This window comes from Saccoglossus kowalevskii, chromosome 4 (genome assembly GCF_978046115.1).
Source record: "Saccoglossus kowalevskii chromosome 4, keSacKowa6.1, whole genome shotgun sequence".
NCBI lineage: Eukaryota > Metazoa > Hemichordata > Enteropneusta > Harrimaniidae > Saccoglossus > Saccoglossus kowalevskii.
In genome coordinates, this window is record NC_140644.1 from 3,548,817 (window position 1) to 3,570,916 (window position 22,100).

Genomic DNA, 22,100 nt, shown 5'->3' on the forward strand with positions numbered 1-22,100 from the left:
TAACATTTTAGTATGTGTTTGTTCATTTCACGGCCGGCTCATATGACAGTCTGCTAACATGGTAGGTTTCAAATGTATTTTAGTCATTTTTCATACTTTATAACTGCATGCTTCGATATAACAACAACTTAGGTCAAATAAACAAACAAATCTAGCAACCTGTGAATCGATTTGGAGAACTTTGCACGCTGTTTTAACAGCTTGGACCAAATAGGTGCAGACTGCAAAAACTCAAAAAAGTGTCACCCGCTGGTTTTCCCAGGTTGTCTCCCATGCAAGTCCTAACCACGACCGATTTAACTTTACTTCCATTATCGGTCGATCACCTGACCACTCATCTATCAGTGTCGTTTAAAATTATCGTAATTGGCGGCCATTTTAATGTATGGAAATGTTTAAAAATTCTACATCTTTCGAGGGCCACCTCGATATTCAAACGGCCTTTTATGACATATTCATTCACTTTCGCGAACTTTTAACAACTGGACTCGATAATATAAGAGAATAGGTAACATTTCTATGTAAATCTGCCATCTTTGCACAAGCTTTTCACAGCTCTGTAATCACTTTGTTAATCACTTTGTGCTTGGGTAGTGGAACAATGTGCCAACATAAATAGCTGTTTCAGATTTTTACATAATTTTGTACTAAATTTAACTGCGGGGTTCTATATGAAATGACTTAGTGGGGAATATACACGCAAATCCACCAACTTTTCAATCTCTTTTAACATTTTAGTATGTGTTTGTTCATTTCAGGGCCGGCTCATATGACAGTCTGCTAACATGGGAGGTTTCAAATGGATTTTAGTCATTTTTCATACTTTATAACTGCATGGTTCGATATAACAACAACTTAGGTCAAATAAACAAACAAATCTAGCAACTTTGGAATCGACTTGGAGAACTTTGCACGCTGTTTTAACAGCTTGGACCAAATAGGTGCAGACTGCAAATACTCAAAAAAAGTATCACCCGCTGGTTTTCCCAGATTGTCTCCCATGCAAGTACTAACCACGACCGATTTAACTTTACTTCCATTATCGGTCGATCACCTGACCACTCATCTATCAGTGTCGTTTAAAAATTATCGTAAATGGCGGCCATTTTAATGTATGGAAATGTTTAAAAATTCTACATCTTTCGAGGGCCGCTACGATATTCAAACGGCCTTTTATGACATATTCATTCACTTTCGCGAACTTTTAACAACTGGACTCGATAATATAAGAGAATAGGTAACATTTCTAAGTAAATCTGCCATCTTTGCACAAGCTTTTCACAGCTTTGTAATCTCTTTGTTAATCACTTTGTGCTTGGGTAGTCGAACAATGTGCCAACATAAATAGCTGTTTTAGACTTTTACATAATGTTGTACTAAATTTAACTGTGGGGTTCTGTATGAAATTGCTTAGATGGGAATATACACGCAAATCCACCAACTTTTCAATCTCTTTTAATATTTTAGTATGTGTTTGTTCATTTCACGGCCGGCTCATATGACAGAGTGCTAACATGGGAGGTTTCAAATGGATTTTAGTCATTTTCCATACTTTATAACTGCATGTTCGATATAACAACAACTTAGGTCAAGTAAACAAACAAATCTAGCAACTTTGGAATCGATTTGGAGAACTTTGCACCCTGTTTTAACAGCTTGGACTAAATAGGTGCAGACTGCAAAAACTCAAAAAAGTATCACCAGCTGGTTTTCCCAGGTTGTCTCCCATGCAAGTACTAACCACGACCGATTGAACTTTACTTCCATTATCGGTCGGTAACCTGACCACTCATCTATCAGTGTCGTTTAAAAATTATTGTAAATGGCGGCCATTTTAATGTATGGATATGTTTAAAAATTCTACATCTTTCGAGGGCCACTACGATATTCAAACGGCCTTTTATGACATATTCATTCACTTTCGCGAACTTTTAACAACTGGACTCGATAATATAAGAGAATAGGTAACATTTCTATGAAAATCTGCCATCTTTGCACAAGCTTTTCACAACTTTGTAATCACTTTGTTAATCACTTTGTGCTTGGGTAGTGGAACAATGTGCCAACATAAATAGCTGTTTTAGACTTTTACATAATGTTGTACTAAATTTAACTGTGGGGTTCTATATGAAATGACTTAGGGGGTAATATACACGCAAATCCACCAACTTTTCAATCTCTTTTAACATTTTAGTATGTGTTTGTTCATTTCACGGCCGGCTCATATGACAGTCTGCTAACATGGTAGGTTTCAAATGTATTTTAGTCATTTTTCATACTTTATAACTGCATGCTTCGATATAACAACAACTTAGGTCAAATAAACAAACAAATCTAGCAACCTTGGAATCGATTTGGAGAACTTTGCACGCTGTTTTAACAGCTTGGACCAAATAGGTGCAGACTGCAAAAACTCAAAAAAGTGTCACCCGCTGGTTTTCCCAGGTTGTCTCCCATGCAAGTCCTAACCACGACCGATTTAACTTTACTTCCATTATCGGTCGATCACCTGACCACTCATCTATCAGTGTCGTTTAAAATTATCGTAATTGGCGGCCATTTTAATGTATGGAAATGTTTAAAAATTCTACATCTTTCGAGGGCCACCTCGATATTCAAACGGCCTTTTATGACATATTCATTCACTTTCGCGAACTTTTAACAACTGGACTCGATAATATAAGAGAATAGGTAACATTTCTATGTAAATCTGCCATCTTTGCACAAGCTTTTCACAGCTCTGTAATCACTTTGTTAATCACTTTGTGCTTGGGTAGTGGAACAATGTGCCAACATAAATAGCTGTTTCAGATTTTTACATAATTTTGTACTAAATTTAACTGCGGGGTTCTATATGAAATGACTTAGTGGGGAATATACACGCAAATCCACCACCTTTTCAATCTCTTTTAACATTTTAGTATGTGTTAGTTCATGTCACGGCCGGCTCATATGACAATCTGCTAACATGGAAGGTTTCAAATGGATTTTAGTCATTTTTCATACTTTATAACTGCATGGTTCGATATAACAACAACTTAGGTCAAATAAACAAACAAATCTAGCAACTCTGGAAACGATTTGGAGAACTTTGCACGCTGTTTTAACAGCTTGGACCAAATAGGTGCAGACTGCAAAAACTCAAAAAAGTGTCACCCGCTGGTTTTCCCAGGTTGTCTCCCATGCAAGTCGTAACCACAACCGATTTAACTTTACTTCCATTATCGGTCGATCACCTGACCGCTCATCTATCAGTGTCGTTTAAAAATTATCGTATTTGGCGGCCATTTTAATGTATGGAAATGTTTAAAAATTGCCAACATAAATAGCTGTTTTAGACTTTTACATAATGTTGTACTAAATTTAACTGCGGGGTTCTATATGAAATGACTTCGGGGGATATACACGCAAATCCACCAACTTTTCAATCTCTTTTAACATTTTAGTATGTGTTTGTTCATTTCACGGCCGGCTCATATGACAGTCTGCTAACATGGGAGGTTTCAAATGGATTTTAGTCATTTTTCATACTTTATAACTGCATGGTTCGATATAACAACAACTTAGGTCAAATAAACAAACAAATCTAGCAACTTTGGAATCGATTTGGAAAACTTTGCACGCTGTTTTAACAGCTTGGACCAAATTGGTGCAGACTGCAAAAACTCAAAAAAGTGTCACCCGCTGGTTTTCCCATGTACTGCATGTACTAAGCACGACCGATTGAACTTTAGTTCCATTATCGGTCGATCACCCGACCACTCATCTATCAGTGTCGTTTAAAAATTATCGTAAATGGCGGCCATTTTAATGTATGGAAATGTTTAAAAAATCGACATCTTTCGAGGGCCACTACGATATTCAAACGGCCTTTTATGACATATTCATTCACTTTCGCGAACTTTTAACAACTGGACTCGATAATATAAGAGAATAGGTAACATTTCCATGTAAATCTGCCATCTTTGCACAAGCTTTTCACAACTTTGTAATCACTTTGTTAATCACTTTGTGCTTGGGTAGTGGAACAATGTGCCAACATAAATAGCTGTTTTAGACTTTTACATAATGTTGTACTAAATTTAAGTTCGGGGTTCTATATGAAATGACTTAGGGGGAATATACACGCAAATCGACCAACTTTTCAATCTCTTTTAACATTTTAGTATGTGTTTGTTCATTTCACGGTCGGCTCATATGATAGTCTGCTAACATGGGAGGTTTTAAATGGATTTTAGTCATTTTTCATACTTTATAACTGCATGCTTCGATATAACAACAACTTAGGTCAAATAAACAAACAAATCTAGCAACCTTGGAATCGATTTGGAGAACTTTGCACGCTGTTTTAACAGCTTGGACCAAATAGGTGCAGACTGCAAAAACTCAAAAAAGTGTCACCCGCTGGTTTTCCCAGGTTGTCTCCCATGCAAGTCCTAACCACGACCGATTTAACTTTACTTCCATTATCGGTCGATCACCTGACCACTCATCTATCAGTGTCGTTTAAAAATTATCGTAAATGGCGGCCATTTTAATGTATGGAAATGTTTAAAAAATCTACATCTTTCGAGGGCCACTACGATATTCAAACGGCCTTTTATGACATATTCATTCACTTTCGCGAACTTTTAACAACTGGACTCGATAATATAAGAGAATAGGTAACATTTCTATGTAAATCTGCCATCTTTGCACAAGCTTTTCACAGCTCTGTAATCACTTTGTTAATCACTTTGTGCTTGGGTAGTGGAACAATGTGCCAACATAAATAGCTGTTTTAGATTTTTACATAATTTTGTACTAAATTTAACTGCGGGGTTCTATATGAAATGACTTAGTGGGGAATATACACGCAAATCCACCACCTTTTCAATCTCTTTTAACATTTTAGTATGTGTTAGTTCATGTCACGGCCGGCTCATATGACAGTCTGCTAACATGGGAGGTTTCAAATGGATTTTAGTCATTTTTCATACTTTTTAACTGCATGGTTCGATATAACAACAACTTAGGTCAAATAAACAAACAAATCTAGCAACTTTGGAATCGATTTGGGGAAATTTGCACGCTGTTTTAACAGCTTGGACCAAATAGGTGCAGACAGCAAAAACTCAAAAAAGTATCACCCGCTGGTTTTCCCAGATTGTCTCCCATGCAAGTCATAACCACGACCGATTTAACTTTACTTCCATTATCGGTCGATCACCTGACCACTCATCTATCAGTGTCGTTTAAAAATTATCGTAATTGGCGGCCATTTTAATGTATGGAAATTTTTAAAAATTCTACATCTTTCGAGGGCCACTACGATATTTAAACGGCCTTTTATGACATATTCATTCACTTTCGCGAACTATTAACAACTGGACTCGATAATATAAGAGAATAGGTAACATTTCTATGTAAATCTGCCATCTTTGCACAAGCTTTTCACAACTTTGTAATCACTTTGTTAATCACTTTGTGCTTGGGTAGTGGAACAATGTGCCAACATAAATAGCTGTTTTAGACTTTTACATAATGTTGTACTAAATTTAACTACGGGGTTCTATATGAAATGACTTGGGGGGGGGGGGTAATATACACGCAAATCCACCAACTTTCCGATCCTTTTAACATTTTTAGTATGTGTTTGTTCATTTCACGGCCGGCTCATATGACAATCTGCTAACATGGAAGGTTTCAAATGGATTTTAGTCATTTTTCATACTTTATAACTGCATGGTTCGATATAACAACAACTTAGGTCAAATAAACAAACAAATCTAGCAACTCTGGAAACGATTTGGAGAACTTTGCACGCTGTTTTAACAGCTTGGACCAAATAGGTGCAGACTGCAAAAACTCAAAAAAGTGTCACCCGCTGGTTTTCCCAGGTTGTCTCCCATGCAAGTCGTAACCACAACCGATTTAACTTTACTTCCATTATCGGTCGATCACCTGACCGCTCATCTATCAGTGTCGTTTAAAAATTATCGTATTTGGCGGCCATTTTAATGTATGGAAATGTTTAAAAATTGCCAACATAAATAGCTGTTTTAGACTTTTACATAATGTTGTACTAAATTTAACTGCGGGGTTCTATATGAAATGACTTCGGGGGATATACACGCAAATCCACCAACTTTTCAATCTCTTTTAACATTTTAGTATGTGTTTGTTCATTTCACGGCCGGCTCATATGACAGTCTGCTAACATGGGAGGTTTCAAATGGATTTTAGTCATTTTTCATACTTTATAACTGCATGGTTCGATATAACAACAACTTAGGTCAAATAAACAAACAAATCTAGCAACTTTGGAATCGATTTGGAAAACTTTGCACGCTGTTTTAACAGCTTGGACCAAATTGGTGCAGACTGCAAAAACTCAAAAAAGTGTCACCCGCTGGTTTTCCCATGTACTGCATGTACTAAGCACGACCGATTGAACTTTAGTTCCATTATCGGTCGATCACCCGACCACTCATCTATCAGTGTCGTTTAAAAATTATCGTAAATGGCGGCCATTTTAATGTATGGAAATGTTTAAAAAATCGACATCTTTCGAGGGCCACTACGATATTCAAACGGCCTTTTATGACATATTCATTCACTTTCGCGAACTTTTAACAACTGGACTCGATAATATAAGAGAATAGGTAACATTTCCATGTAAATCTGCCATCTTTGCACAAGCTTTTCACAACTTTGTAATCACTTTGTTAATCACTTTGTGCTTGGGTAGTGGAACAATGTGCCAACATAAATAGCTGTTTTAGACTTTTACATAATGTTGTACTAAATTTAAGTTCGGGGTTCTATATGAAATGACTTAGGGGGAATATACACGCAAATCGACCAACTTTTCAATCTCTTTTAACATTTTAGTATGTGTTTGTTCATTTCACGGTCGGCTCATATGATAGTCTGCTAACATGGGAGGTTTTAAATGGATTTTAGTCATTTTTCATACTTTATAACTGCATGGTTCGATATAACAACAACTTAGGTCAAATAAACTAACAAATCTAGCAACTTTGGAATCGATTTGGAGAACTTTGCACGCTGTTTTAACAGCTTGGACCAAATTGGTGCAGACTGCAAAAACTCAAAAAAGTGTCACCCGCTGGTTTTCCCAGGTTGTCTCCCATGCAAGTACTAACCACGACCAATTGAACTTTACTTCCATTATCGGTCGATCAACTGACCACTCATCTATCACTGTCGTTTAAACATTATCGTAAATGGCGGCCATTTTAATGTATGGAAATGTTTAAAAAATCTACATCTTTCGAGGGCCACTACGATATTCAAACGGCCTTTTATAGCATATTCATTCTCTTTCGCGAACTTTAAACAACGGGACTCGATAATGTAAGAGAATAGGTAACATTTCTATGTAAATCTGCCATCTTTGCACAAGCTTTTCACAACTTTGTAATCACTTTGTTAATCACTTTGTGCTTGGGTAGTGGAACAATGTGCCAACATAAACAGCTGTTTTAGACTTTTACATAATGTTGTACTAAATTTAATTGCGGGGTTCTATATGAAATGACTTGGGGGGGGAAGGGGAATATACACGCAAGTCCACCAACTTTTCAATCTCTTTTAACATTTTAGTATGTGTTTGTTCATTTCGCGGCCGGCTCATATGACACTCTGCTAACATGGGAGGTTTTAAATGGTTGTAGTCATTTTTAATACTTTATAACTGCATAGTTCGATATAACAACAACTTAGGTCAAATAAACAAACAAATCTAGCAACTTTGGAATCGATTTGGAGAACTTTGCACGCTGTTTTAACAGCTTGGACCAAATAGGTGCAGACTGCAAAAACTCAAAAAAGTGTCACCCGCTGGTTTTCCCAGATTTCTCCCATGCAAGTACAAACCAGGACCGATTGAACTTTACTTCCATTATCGGTCGATCACCTGACCACTCATCTATCAGTGTCGTTTAAAAATTATCGTAAATGGCGGCCATTTTAATGTATGGAAATGTTTAAAAAATCGACATCTTTCGAGGGCCACTACGATATTCAAACGGCCTTTCATGACATATTCATTCACTTTCGCGAACTTTTAACAACTGGACTCGATAATATAAGAGAATAGGTAACATTTCCATGTAAATCTGCCATCTTTGCACAAGCTTTTCACAACTTTGTAATCACTTTGTTAATCACTTTGTGCTTGGGTAGTGGAACAATGTGCCAACATAAATAGCTGTTTTAGACTTTTACATAATGTTGTACTAAATTTAAGTTCGGGGTTCTATATGAAATGACTTAGGGGGGAATATACACGCAAATCGACCAACTTTTCAATCTCTTTTAACATTTTAGTATGTGTTTGTTCATTTCACGGTCGGCTCATATGATAGTCTGCTAACATGGGAGGTTGTAAATGGATTTTAGTCATTTTTCATACTTTATAACTGCATGGTTCGATATAACAACAACTTAGGTCAAATAAACTAACAAATCTAGCAACTTTGTAATGGATTTGGAGAACTTTGCACGCTGTTTTAACAGCTTGGACCAAATAGGTGCAGACTGCAAAAACTCAAAAAAGTGTCACCTGCTGGTTTTCCCAGGTTGTCTCCCGTGCAAGTACTAACCACGACCGATTGAACTTTACTTCCATTATCAGTCGATCACCTGACCACTCATCTATCAGTGTCGTTTAAAAATTATCGTAAATGGCGGCCATTTTAATGTATGGAAATGTTTAAAAAATCTACATCTTACGAGGGCCACTACGATATTCAAACTGCCTTTTATGACATATTCATTCACTTTCGCGAACTTTTAACAACTGGACTCGATAATATAAGAGAATAGGTAACATTTCCATGTAAATCTACCACCTTTGCACAAGCTTTTCACAACTTTGTAATCACTTTGTTAATCACTTTGTGCTTGGGTAGTGGAACAATGTGCCAACATAAATAGCTGTTTTAGACTTTTAAATAATGTTGTACTAAATTTAACTGCGGGGTTCTATATGAAATGACTTAGGGGGGAATATACACGCAAATCGACCAACTTTTCAATCTCTTTTAACATTTCAGTATGTGTTTGTTCATTTCACGGTCGGCTCATATGAAAGTCTGCTAACATGGGAGGTTTCAAATGGATTTTATTCATTTTTCATAATTTATAACTGCATAGTTCGATATAACAACAACTTAGGTCAAATAAACAAACAAATCTAGCAACTTTGGAATCGATTTGGAGAACTTTGCACGCTGTTTTAACAGCTTGGACCAAATAGGTGCAGACTGCAAAAACTCAAAAAAGTGTCACCCGCTGGTTTTCCCAGATTTCTCCCATGCAAGTACAAACCAGGACCGATTGAACTTTACTTCCATTATCGGTCGATCACCTGACCACTCATCTATCAGTGTCGTTTAAAAATTATCGTAAATGGCGGCCATTTTAATGTATGGAAATGTTTAAAAAATCGACATCTTTCGAGGGCCACTACGATATTCAAACGGCCTTTCATGACATATTCATTCACTTTCGCGAACTTTTAACAACTGGACTCGATAATATAAGAGAATAGGTAACATTTCCATGTAAATCTGCCATCTTTGCACAAGCTTTTCACAACTTTGTAATCACTTTGTTAATCACTTTGTGCTTGGGTAGTGGAACAATGTGCCAACATAAATAGCTGTTTTAGACTTTTACATAATGTTGTACTAAATTTAAGTTCGGGGTTCTATATGAAATGACTTAGGGGGGAATATACACGCAAATCGACCAACTTTTCAATCTCTTTTAACATTTTAGTATGTGTTTGTTCATTTCACGGTCGGCTCATATGATAGTCTGCTAACATGGGAGGTTGTAAATGGATTTTAGTCATTTTTCATACTTTATAACTGCATGGTTCGATATAACAACAACTTAGGTCAAATAAACTAACAAATCTAGCAACTTTGTAATGGATTTGGAGAACTTTGCACGCTGTTTTAACAGCTTGGACCAAATAGGTGCAGACTGCAAAAACTCAAAAAAGTGTCACCTGCTGGTTTTCCCAGGTTGTCTCCCGTGCAAGTACTAACCACGACCGATTGAACTTTACTTCCATTATCAGTCGATCACCTGACCACTCATCTATCAGTGTCGTTTAAAAATTATCGTAAATGGCGGCCATTTTAATGTATGGAAATGTTTAAAAAATCTACATCTTTCGAGGGCCACTACGATATTCAAACTGCCTTTTATGACATATTCATTCACTTTCGCGAACTTTTAACAACTGGACTCGATAATATAAGAGAATAGGTAACATTTCCATGTAAATCTACCACCTTTGCACAAGCTTTTCACAACTTTGTAATCACTTTGTTAATCACTTTGTGCTTGGGTAGTGGAACAATGTGCCAACATAAATAGCTGTTTTAGACTTTTAAATAATGTTGTACTAAATTTAACTGCGGGGTTCTATATGAAATGACTTAGGGGGGAATATACACGCAAATCGACCAACTTTTCAATCTCTTTTAACATTTCAGTATGTGTTTGTTCATTTCACGGTCGGCTCATATGAAAGTCTGCTAACATGGGAGGTTTCAAATGGATTTTATTCATTTTTCATACTTTATAACTGCATGGTTCAATATAACAACAACTTAGGTCAAATAAACAAACAAATCTAGCAACTTGGAATCGATTTGGAGAACTTTGCACGCTGTTTTAACAGCTTGGACCAAATAGGTGCAGACTGCAAAAAGTCAAAAACGTGTCACCCGCTGGTTTTCCCAGGTTGTCTCCCATGCAAGTACTAACCACGACCGATTGAACTTTACTTCCATTATCGGTCGATCACCTGACCACTCATCGATCAGTGTCGTTTAAAAATTATCGTACATGGCGGCCATTTTAATGTATGGAAATGTTTAAAAAATCTACATCTTTCGAGGGCCACTACGATATTCAAACGGCCTTTTATGACATATTCATTCACTTTCGCGAACTTTTAACAACTGGACTCGATAATATAAGAGAATTTGTAACATTTCTATGTAAATCTGCCATCTTTGCACAAGCTTTTCACAACTTTGTAATCACTTTGTTAATCACTTTGTGCTTGGGTAGTGGAACAATGTGCCAACATAAACAGCTGTTTTAGACTTTTACATAATGTTGTACTAAATTTAACTGCGGGGTTCCATATGAAATGACTTGGGGGGGGGGATATACACGCAAATCCACCAACTTTTCAATCTCTTTTAACATTTTAGTATGTGTTTGTTCATTTCACGGCCGGCTCATATGACACTCTGCTAACATGGGAGGTTTTAAATGGATTGTAGTCATTTTTCATACTTTATAACTGCATAGTTCGATATATGAAACAACTTAGGTCAAATAAACAAACAAATCTAGCAACTTTGGAATCGATTTGGAGAACTTTGCACGCTGTTTTAACAGCTTGGACCAAATAGGTGCAGACTGCAAAAACTCAAAAAAGTGTCACCCGCTGGTTTTCCCAGATTGTCTCCCATGCAAGTACTAACCACGGCCGATTGAACTTTACTTCCATTATCTGTCGATCACCTGACCACTCATCTATCAGTGTCGTTTAAAAATTATCGTAAATGGCGGCCATTTTAATGTATGGAAATGTTTAAAAAATCGACATCTTTCGAGGGCCACTACGATATTCAAACGGCCTTTTATGACATATTCATTCACTTTCGCGAACTTTTAACAACTGGACTCGATAATATAAGAGAATAGGTAACATTTCCATGTAAATCTGCCATCTTTGCACAAGCTTTTCACAACTTTGTAATCACTTTGTTAATCACTTTGTGCTTGGGTAGTGGAACAATGTGCCAACATAAATAGCTGTTTTAGACTTTTACATAATGTTGTACTAAATTTAAGTTCGGGGTTCTATATGAAATGACTTAGGGGGAATATACACGCAAATCGACCAACTTTTCAATCTCTTTTAACATTTTAGTATGTGTTTGTTCATTTCACGGTCGGCTCATATGATAGTCTGCTAACATGGGAGGTTTTAAATGGATTTTAGTCATTTTTCATACTTTATAACTGCATGGTTCGATATAACAACAACTTAGGTCAAATAAACTAACAAATCTAGCAACTTTGGAATCGATTTGGAGAACTTTGCACGCTGTTTTAACAGCTTGGACCAAATTGGTGCAGACTGCAAAAACTCAAAAAAGTGTCACCCGATGGTTTTCCCAGGTTGTCTCCCATGCAAGTACTAACCACGACCAATTGAACTATACTTCCATTATCGGTCGGTCAACTGACCACTCATCTATCACTGTCGTTTAAACATTATCGTAAATGGCGGCCATTCTAATGTATGGAAATGTTTAAAAAATCTACATCTTTCGAGGGCCACTACGATATTCAAACGGCCTTTTATGACATATTCATTCACTTTCGCGAACTTTTAACAACTGGACTCGATAATATAAGAGAATTTGTAACATTTCTATGTAAATCTGCCATCTTTGCACAAGCTTTTCACAACTTTGTAATCACTTTGTTAATCACTTTGTGCTTGGGTAGTGGAACAATGTGCCAACATAAACAGCTGTTTTAGACTTTTACATAATGTTGTACTAAATTTAACTGCGGGGTTCCATATGAAATGACTTGGGGGGGGGATATACACGCAAATCCACCAACTTTTCAATCTCTTTTAACATTTTAGTATGTGTTTGTTCATTTCACGGCCGGCTCATATGACACTCTGCTAACATGGGAGGTTTTAAATGGATTGTAGTCATTTTTCATACTTTATAACTGCATAGTTCGATATATGTAACAACTTAGGTCAAATAAACAAACAAATCTAGCAACTTTGGAATCGATTTGGAGAACTTTGCACGCTGTTTTAACAGCTTGGACCAAATAGGTGCAGACTGCAAAAACTCAAAAAAGTGTCACCCGCTGGTTTTCCCAGATTGTCTCCCATGCAAGTACTAACCACGGCCGATTGAACTTTACTTCCATTATCTGTCGATCACCTGACCACTCATCTATCAGTGTCGTTTAAAAATTATCGTAAATGGCGGCCATTTTAATGTATGGAAATGTTTAAAAAATCGACATCTTTCGAGGGCCACTACGATATTCAAACGGCCTTTTATGACATATTCATTCACTTTCGCGAACTTTTAACAACTGGACTCGATAATATAAGAGAATAGGTAACATTTCCATGTAAATCTGCCATCTTTGCACAAGCTTTTCACAACTTTGTAATCACTTTGTTAATCACTTTGTGCTTGGGTAGTGGAACAATGTGCCAACATAAATAGCTGTTTTAGACTTTTACATAATGTTGTACTAAATTTAAGTTCGGGGTTCTATATGAAATGACTTAGGGGGAATATACACGCAAATCGACCAACTTTTCAATCTCTTTTAACATTTTAGTATGTGTTTGTTCATTTCACGGTCGGCTCATATGATAGTCTGCTAACATGGGAGGTTTTAAATGGATTTTAGTCATTTTTCATACTTTATAACTGCATGGTTCGATATAACAACAACTTAGGTCAAATAAACTAACAAATCTAGCAACTTTGGAATCGATTTGGAGAACTTTGCACGCTGTTTTAACAGCTTGGACCAAATTGGTGCAGACTGCAAAAACTCAAAAAAGTGTCACCCGATGGTTTTCCCAGGTTGTCTCCCATGCAAGTACTAACCACGACCAATTGAACTATACTTCCATTATCGGTCGGTCAACTGACCACTCATCTATCACTGTCGTTTAAACATTATCGTAAATGGCGGCCATTCTAATGTATGGAAATGTTTAAAAAATCTACATCTTTCGAGGGCCACTACGATATTCAAACTGCCTTTTATGACATATTCATTCACTTTCGCGAACTTTTAACAACTGGACTCGATAATATAAGAGAATAGGTAACATTTCTATGTAAATCTGCCATCTTTGCACAAGCTTTTCACAACTTTGTAATCACTTTGTTAATCACTTTGTGCTTGGGTAGTGGAACAATGTGCCAACATAAATAGCTGTTTTAGACTTTTAAATAATGTTGTACTAAATTTAACTGCGGGGTTCTATATGAAATGACTTAGGGGGGAATATACACGCAAATCGACCAACTTTTCAATCTCTTTTAACATTTCAGTATGTGTTTGTTCATTTCACGGTCGGCTCATATGAAAGTCTGCTAACATGGGAGGCTTCAAATGGATTTAATTCATTTTTCATACTTTATAACTGCATGGTTCAATATAACAACAACTTAGGTCAAATAAACAAACAAATCTAGCAACTTTGGAATCGATTTGGAGAACTTTGCACGCTGTTTTAACAGCTTGGACCAAATAGGTGCAGACTGCAAAAACTCAAAAACGTGTCACCCGCTGGTTTTCCCAGGTTGTCTCCCATGCAAGTACTAACCACGACCGATTGAACTTTACTTCCATTATCGGTCGATCACCTGACCACTCATCTATCAGTGTCGTTTAAAAATTATCGTACATGGCGGCCATTTTAATGTATGGAAATGTTTAAAAAATCTACATCTTTCGAGGGCCACTACGATATTCAAACGGCCTTTTATGACATATTCATTCACTTTCGCGAACTTTTAACAACTGGACTCGATAATATAAGAGAATTTGTAACATTTCCATGTAAATCTGCCATCTTTGCACAAGCTTTTCACAACTTTGTAATCACTTTGTTAATCACTTTGTGCTTGGGTAGTGGAACAATGTGCCAACATAAATAGCTGTTTTAGACGTTTAAATAATGTTGTACTAAATTTAAGTGCGGGGTTCTATATGAAATGACTTCGGGGGGAATATACACGCAAATCCACCAACTTTTCAATCTTTTTTAACATTTTAGTATGTGTTTGTTCATTTCACGGTCGGCTCATATGATAGTCTGCTAACATGGGAGGTTTTAAATGGATTTTAGTCATTTTTCATACTTTATAACTGCATGGTTCGATATAACAACAACTTAGGTCAAATAAACAAACAAATCTAGCAACTTTGGAATCGATTTGGAGAACGTTGCACGCTGTTTTAACAGCTTGGACCAAATAGGTGCAGACTGCAAAAACTCAAGAAAGTGTCACCCGTTGGTTTTCCCAGGTTGTCTCCCATGCAAGTACTAACCACGACCGATTGAACTTTACTTCCATTATCGGTCGATCACCTTACCACTCATCTATCAGTGTCGATTAAAAATTATCGTACATGGCGGCCATTTTAATGTATGGAAATGTTTAAAAAATCTACATCTTTCGAGGGCCACTACGATATTCAAACGGCCTTTTATGACATATTCATTCACTTTCGCGAACTTTTAACAACTGGACTCGATAATATAAGAGAATTTGTAACATTTCCATGTAAATCTACCATCTTTGCACAAGCTTTTCACAACTTTGTAATCACTTTGTTAATCACTTTGTGCTTGGGTAGTGGAACAATGTGCCAACATAAATAGCTGTTTTAGACTTTTACATAATGTTGTACTAAATTTAACTGCGGGGTTCTATATGAAATGACTTAGGGGGTAATATACACGCAAATCGACCAACTTTTCAATCTCTTTTAACATTTTAGTATGTGTTTGTTCATTTCACGGTCGGCTCATATGACAGTCTGCTAACATGGGAGGTTTCAAATGGATTTTATTCATTTTTCATACTTTATAACTGCATGGTTCAATATAACAACAACTTAGGTCAAATAAACAAACAAATCTAGCAACTTTGGAATCGATTTGGAGAACTTTGCACGCTCTTTTAACAGCTTGGACCAAATAGGTGCAGACTGCAAAAACTCAAAAACGTGCGACCCGCTGGTTTTCCCAGGTTGTCTCCCATGCAAGTACTAACCACGACCGATTGAACTTCACTTCCATTGTCGGTCGATCACCTGACCACTCATCTATCAGCGTCGTTTAAAAATTATCGTTAATGGCGGCCATTTTAATGTATGGAAATGTTTAAAAAATCTACATCTTTCGAGGGCCACTACGATATTCAAACAGCCTTTTATGACATATTCATTCACTTTCGCGAACTTTTAACAACTGGACTCGATAATATAAGAGAATAGATAACATTTCCATGTAAATCTGCCATCTTTGCACAAGCTTTTCACAACTTTGTAATCACTTTGTTAATCACTTTGTGCTTGGGTAGAGGAACAATGTGCCAACATAAATAGTTATTTTAGAATTTTACATAATTTTGTACTAAATTTAACTGCGGGGTTCTATATGAAATGACTTAGGGGGGAATATACACGCAAATCCACCAACTTTTCAATCTCTTTTAACATTTTAGTATGTGTTTGTTCATTTCACGGTCGGCTCATATGACAGTCTGCTAACATGGGAGGTTTCAAATGGATTTTATTCATTTTTCATACTTTATAACTGCATGGTTCAATATAACAACAACTTAGGTCAAATAAACTAACAAATCTAGCAACTTTGGAATCGATTTGGAGAACTTTGTACGCTGTTTTAACAGCTTGGACCAAATAGGTGCAGACTGCAAAAACTCAAAAATGTATCACTCGCTGGTTTTCACAGGTTGTCTCCCATGCAAGTACTAACCACGACCGATTGAACTTTACTTCCATTATCGGTCGATCACCTGACCACTCATCTATCAGTGTCGTTTAAAAATTATCGTAAATGGCGGCCATTTTAATGTATGGAAATGTTTAAAAAATCTACATCATTCGAGGGCCACTACGATATTCAAACGGCCTTTTATGACATATTCATTCACTTTCGCGTACTTTTAACAACTGGACTCGATAATATAAGAGAATAGTTAACATTTCCATGTAAATCTGCCATCTTTGCACAAGCTTTTCACAACTTTGTAATCACTTTGTTAATCACTTTGTGCTTGGGTAGTGAAACAATGTGCCAACATAAATAGCTGTTTTAGACTTTTACATAATGTTGTACTAAATTTAACTGCGGGGTTCTATATGAAATGACTTAGGGGCGAATATACACGCAAATCCACCACTTTTTCAATCTCTTTTAACATTTTCGTATGTGTTTGTTCATTTCACGGTCGGCTCATATGATAGTCTGCTAACATGGGAGGTTTTAAATGGATTTTAGTCATTTTTCATACTTTATAACTGCATGGTTCGATATAACAACAACTTAGGTCAAATAAACTAACAAATCTAGCAACTTTGGAATCGATTTGGTGAACTTTGCACGCTGTTTTAACAGCTTGGACCAAATAGGTGCAGACTGCAAAAACTCAAAAATGTATCACCCGCTGGTTTTCCCAGGTTGTCTCCCATGCAAGTACTAACCACGACCGATTGAACTTTACTTCCATTATCGGTCGATCACCTGACCACTCATCTATCAGTGTCGTTTAAAAATTATCGTAAATGGCGGCCATTTTAATGTATGGAAATGTTTAAAAACTCTACATCTTTCGAGGGCCACTACGATATTCAAACGGCCTTTTATGACATATTCATTCACTTTCGCGAACTTTTAACAACTGGACTCGATAATATAAGAGAATAGGTAACATTTCCATGTAAATCTGCCATCTTTGCACAAGCTTTTCACAACTTTGTAATCACTTTGTTAATCACTTTGTGCTTGGGTAGTGGAACAATGTGCTAACATAAATAGCTGTTTTAGACTTTTAAATAATGTTGTACTAAATTTAAGTGCGGGGTTCTATATGAAATGACTTAGGGGGGAATATACACGCAAATCCACCAACTTTTCAATCTCTTTTAACATTTTAGTATGTGTTTGTTCATTTCACGGTCGGCTCATATGATAGTCTGCTAACATGGGAGGTTTTAAATGGATTTTAGTCATTTTTCATACTTTATAACTGCATGGTTCGATATAACAACATCTTAGGTCAAATAAACTAACAAATCTAGCAACTTTGGAATCGATTTGGAGAACTTTGCACGCTGTTTTAACACCTTGGACCAAATAGGTGCAGACTGCAAAAACTCAAAAATATATCACCCGCTGGTTTTCCCAGGTTGTCTCCCATGCAAGTACTAACCACGACCGATTGAAATTTACTTCCATTATCGGTCGATCACCTGACCACTCATTTATCACTGTCGTTTAAAAATTATCGTAAATGGCGGCCATTTTAATGTATGGAAATGTTTAAAAAATCTACATCTTTCGAGGGCCACTACGATATTCAAACGGCCTTTTATGACATATTCATTCACTTTCGCGAACTTTTAACACCTGGACTCGATAATATAAGAGAATAGTTAACATTTCCATGTAAATCTGCCATCTTTGCACAAGCTTTTCACAACTTTGTAATCACTTTGTTAATCACTTTGTGCTTGGGTAGTGAAACAATGTGCCAACATAAATAGCTGTTTTAGACTTTTACATAATGTTGTACTAAATTTAACTGCGGGGTTCTATATGAAATGACTTAGGGGCGAATATACACGCAAATCCACCACTTTTTCAATCTCTTTTAACATTTTCGTATGTGTTTGTTCATTTCACGGTCGGCTCATATGATAGTCTGCTAACATGGGAGGTTTTAAATGGATTTTAGTCATTTTTCATACTTTATAACTGCATGGTTCGATATAACAACAACTTAGGTCAAATAAACAAACAAATCTAGCAACTTTATTATCGATTTGGAGAACTTTGCACGCTGTTTTAACAGCTTGGACCAAATAGGTGCAGACTGCAAAAACTCAAAAAAGTGCCACCCGCTGGTTTTCCCAGGTTGTCTCCCATGCAAGTACTAACCAGGACCGATTGAACTTTACTTCCATTATCGGTCGATCACCTGACCACTCATCTATAAGTGTCGTTTAAAAATTATCGTAAATGGCGGCCATTTTAATGTATGGAAATGTTTAAAAAATCTACATCTTTCGAGGGCCACTACGATATTCAAACGGCCTTTTATGACATATTCATTCACTTTCGCGAACTTTTAACAACTGGACTCGATAATATAAGAGAATAGGTAACATTTCCATGTAAATCTGCCATCTTTGCACAAGCTTTTCACAACTTTGTAATCACTTTGTTAATCACTTTGTGCTTGGGTAGTGGAACAATGTGCTAACATAAATAGCTGTTTTAGACTTTTAAATAATGTTGTACTAAATTTAAGTGCGGGGTTCTATATGAAATGACTTAGGGGGGAATATACACGCAAATCCACCAACTTTTCAATCTCTTTTAACATTTTAGTATGTGTTTGTTCATTTCACGGTCGGCTCATATAATAGTCTGCTAACATGGGAGGTTTTAAATGGATTTTAGTCATTTTTCATACTTTATAACTGCATGGTTCGATATAACAACATCTTAGGTCAAATAAACTAACAAATCTAGCAACTTTGGAATCGATTTGGAGAACTTTGCACGCTGTTTTAACACCTTGGACCAAATAGGTGCAGACTGCAAAAATTCAAAAATGTATCACCCGCTGGTTTTCCCAGGTTGTCTCCCATGCAAGTACTAACCACGACCGATTGAACTTTACTTCCATTATCGGTCGATCACCTGACCACTCATTTATCACTGTCGTTTAATAATTATCGTAAATGGCGGCCATTTTAATGTATGGAAATGTTTAAAAAATCTACATCTTTCGAGGGCCACTACGATATTCAAACGGCCTTTTATGACATATTCATTCACTTTCGCGTACTTTTAACAACTGGACTCGATAATATAAGAGAATAGTTAACATTTCCATGTAAATCTGCCATCTTTGCACAAGCTTTTCACAACTTTGTAATCACTTTGTTAATCACTTTGTGCTTGGGTAGTGAAACAATGTGCCAACATAAATAGCTGTTTTAGACTTTTACATAATGTTGTACTAAATTTAACTGCGGGGTTCTATATGAAATGACTTAGGGGCGAATATACACGCAAATCCACCACTTTTTCAATCTCTTTTAACATTTTCGTATGTGTTTGTTCATTTCACGGTCGGCTCATATGATAGTCTGCTAACATGGGAGGTTTTAAATGGATTTTAGTCATTTTTCATACTTTATAACTGCATGGTTCGATATAACAACAACTTAGGTCAAATAAACAAACAAATCTAGCAACTTTATTATCGATTTGGAGAACTTTGCACGCTGTTTTAACAGCTTGGACCAAATAGGTGCAGACTGCAAAAACTCAAAAAAGTGCCACCCGCTGGTTTTCCCAGGTTGTCTCCCATGCAAGTACTAACCAGGACCGATTGAACTTTACTTCCATTATCGGTCGATCACCTGACCACTCATCTATAAGTGTCGTTTAAAAATTATCGTAAATGGCGGCCATTTTAATGTATGGAAATGTTTAAAAAATCTACATCTTTCGAGGGCCACTACGATATTCAAACGGCCTTTTATGACATATTCATTCACTTTCGCGTACTTTTAACAACTGGACTCGATAATATAAGAGAATAGTTAACATTTCCATGTAAATCTACCATCTTTGCACAAGCTTTTCACAACTTTGTAATCACTTTGTTAATCACTTTGTGCTTGGGTAGTGGAACAATGTGCCAACAAAAATAGCTGTTTTAGACTTTTAAATAATGTTGTACTAAATTTAAGTGCGGGGTTCTATATGAAATGACTTAGGGGGGAATATACACGCAAATCCACCAACTTTTCAATCTCTTTTAACATTTTCGTATGTGTTTGTTCATTTCACGGTCGGCTCATATGATAGTCTGCTAACATGGGAGGTTTTAAATGGATTTTAGTCATTTTTCATACTTTATAACTGCATGGTTCGATATAACAACAACTTAGGTCAAATAAACTAACAAATCTAGCAACTTCGGAATCGATTTGGAGAACTTTGCACGCTGTTTTAACAGCTTGGACCAAATAGGTGCAGACTGCAAAAACTCAAAAATGTATCACCCGCTGGTTTTCCCAGGTTGTCTCCCATGCAAGTACTTACCACGACCGATTGAACTTTACTTCCATTATCGGTCGATCACCTGACCACTCATCTATCAGTGCCGTTTAAAAATTATCGTAAATGGCGGCCATTTTAATGTATGGAAATGTTTAAAAAATCTACATCTTTCAAGGGCCACTACGATATTCAAACGGCCTTTTATGACATATTCATTCACTTTCGCGAACTTTTAACAACTGAACTCGATAATATAAGAGAATGGGTAACATTTCCATGTAAATCTACCATCTTTGCACAAACTTTTCACAACTTTGTAAGCACTTTGTTAATCACTTTGTGCTTGGGTAGTGGAATAATATGCCAACATAAATAGCTGTTTTAGACTTTTACATAATTTTGTACTAAATTTAACTGCGGGGTTCTATATGAAATGACATAGAGGGAATATTCACGCAAATCCACCAACTTTTCAATCTCTTTTATCATTTTTAGTATGTGTTTGTTCATTTCACGGCCGGCTCATATGATAGTCTACTAACAAGGGAGGTTTCAAATGGATTTTAGTTTATTTTTCATACTTTATAACTGCATGGTTCGATATAACAACAACTTAGGTCAAATAAACAAACAAATGTAGCAACTTTGGAATCTCTTTGGAGAACTTTGCACGCTGTTTTAACAGCTTGGACCATATAGGTGCAGACTGCAAAAACTCAAAAAAGTGTCACCCGCTGGTATTCTCAGGCTGTCTCCCATGCAAGTACTAACCATGACCGATTGAACTTTACTTCCATTATCGGTCGATCACATGACCACTCATCTAACAGTGTCGTTTAAAAATTATCGTAATTGGCGGCCATTTAATGTATGGAAATGTTTAAAAATTCTACATCTTTCGAGGGCCACTACGATATTCAAACGGCCTTTCATGACATATTAATTCACTTTCGCGAACTTTTAACAACTGGACTCGATAATATAAGAGAATATGTAACATTTCCATGTAAATGTGCCAATTTTGCACAAGCTTTTCACAACTTTGTAATCACTTTGTTAATCACTTTGTGCTTGGGTAGTGGAACAATGTGCCAACATAAATAGCTGTTTTAGACTTTTACATAATGTTGTACTCAATTTAACTGCGGGGTTCTAT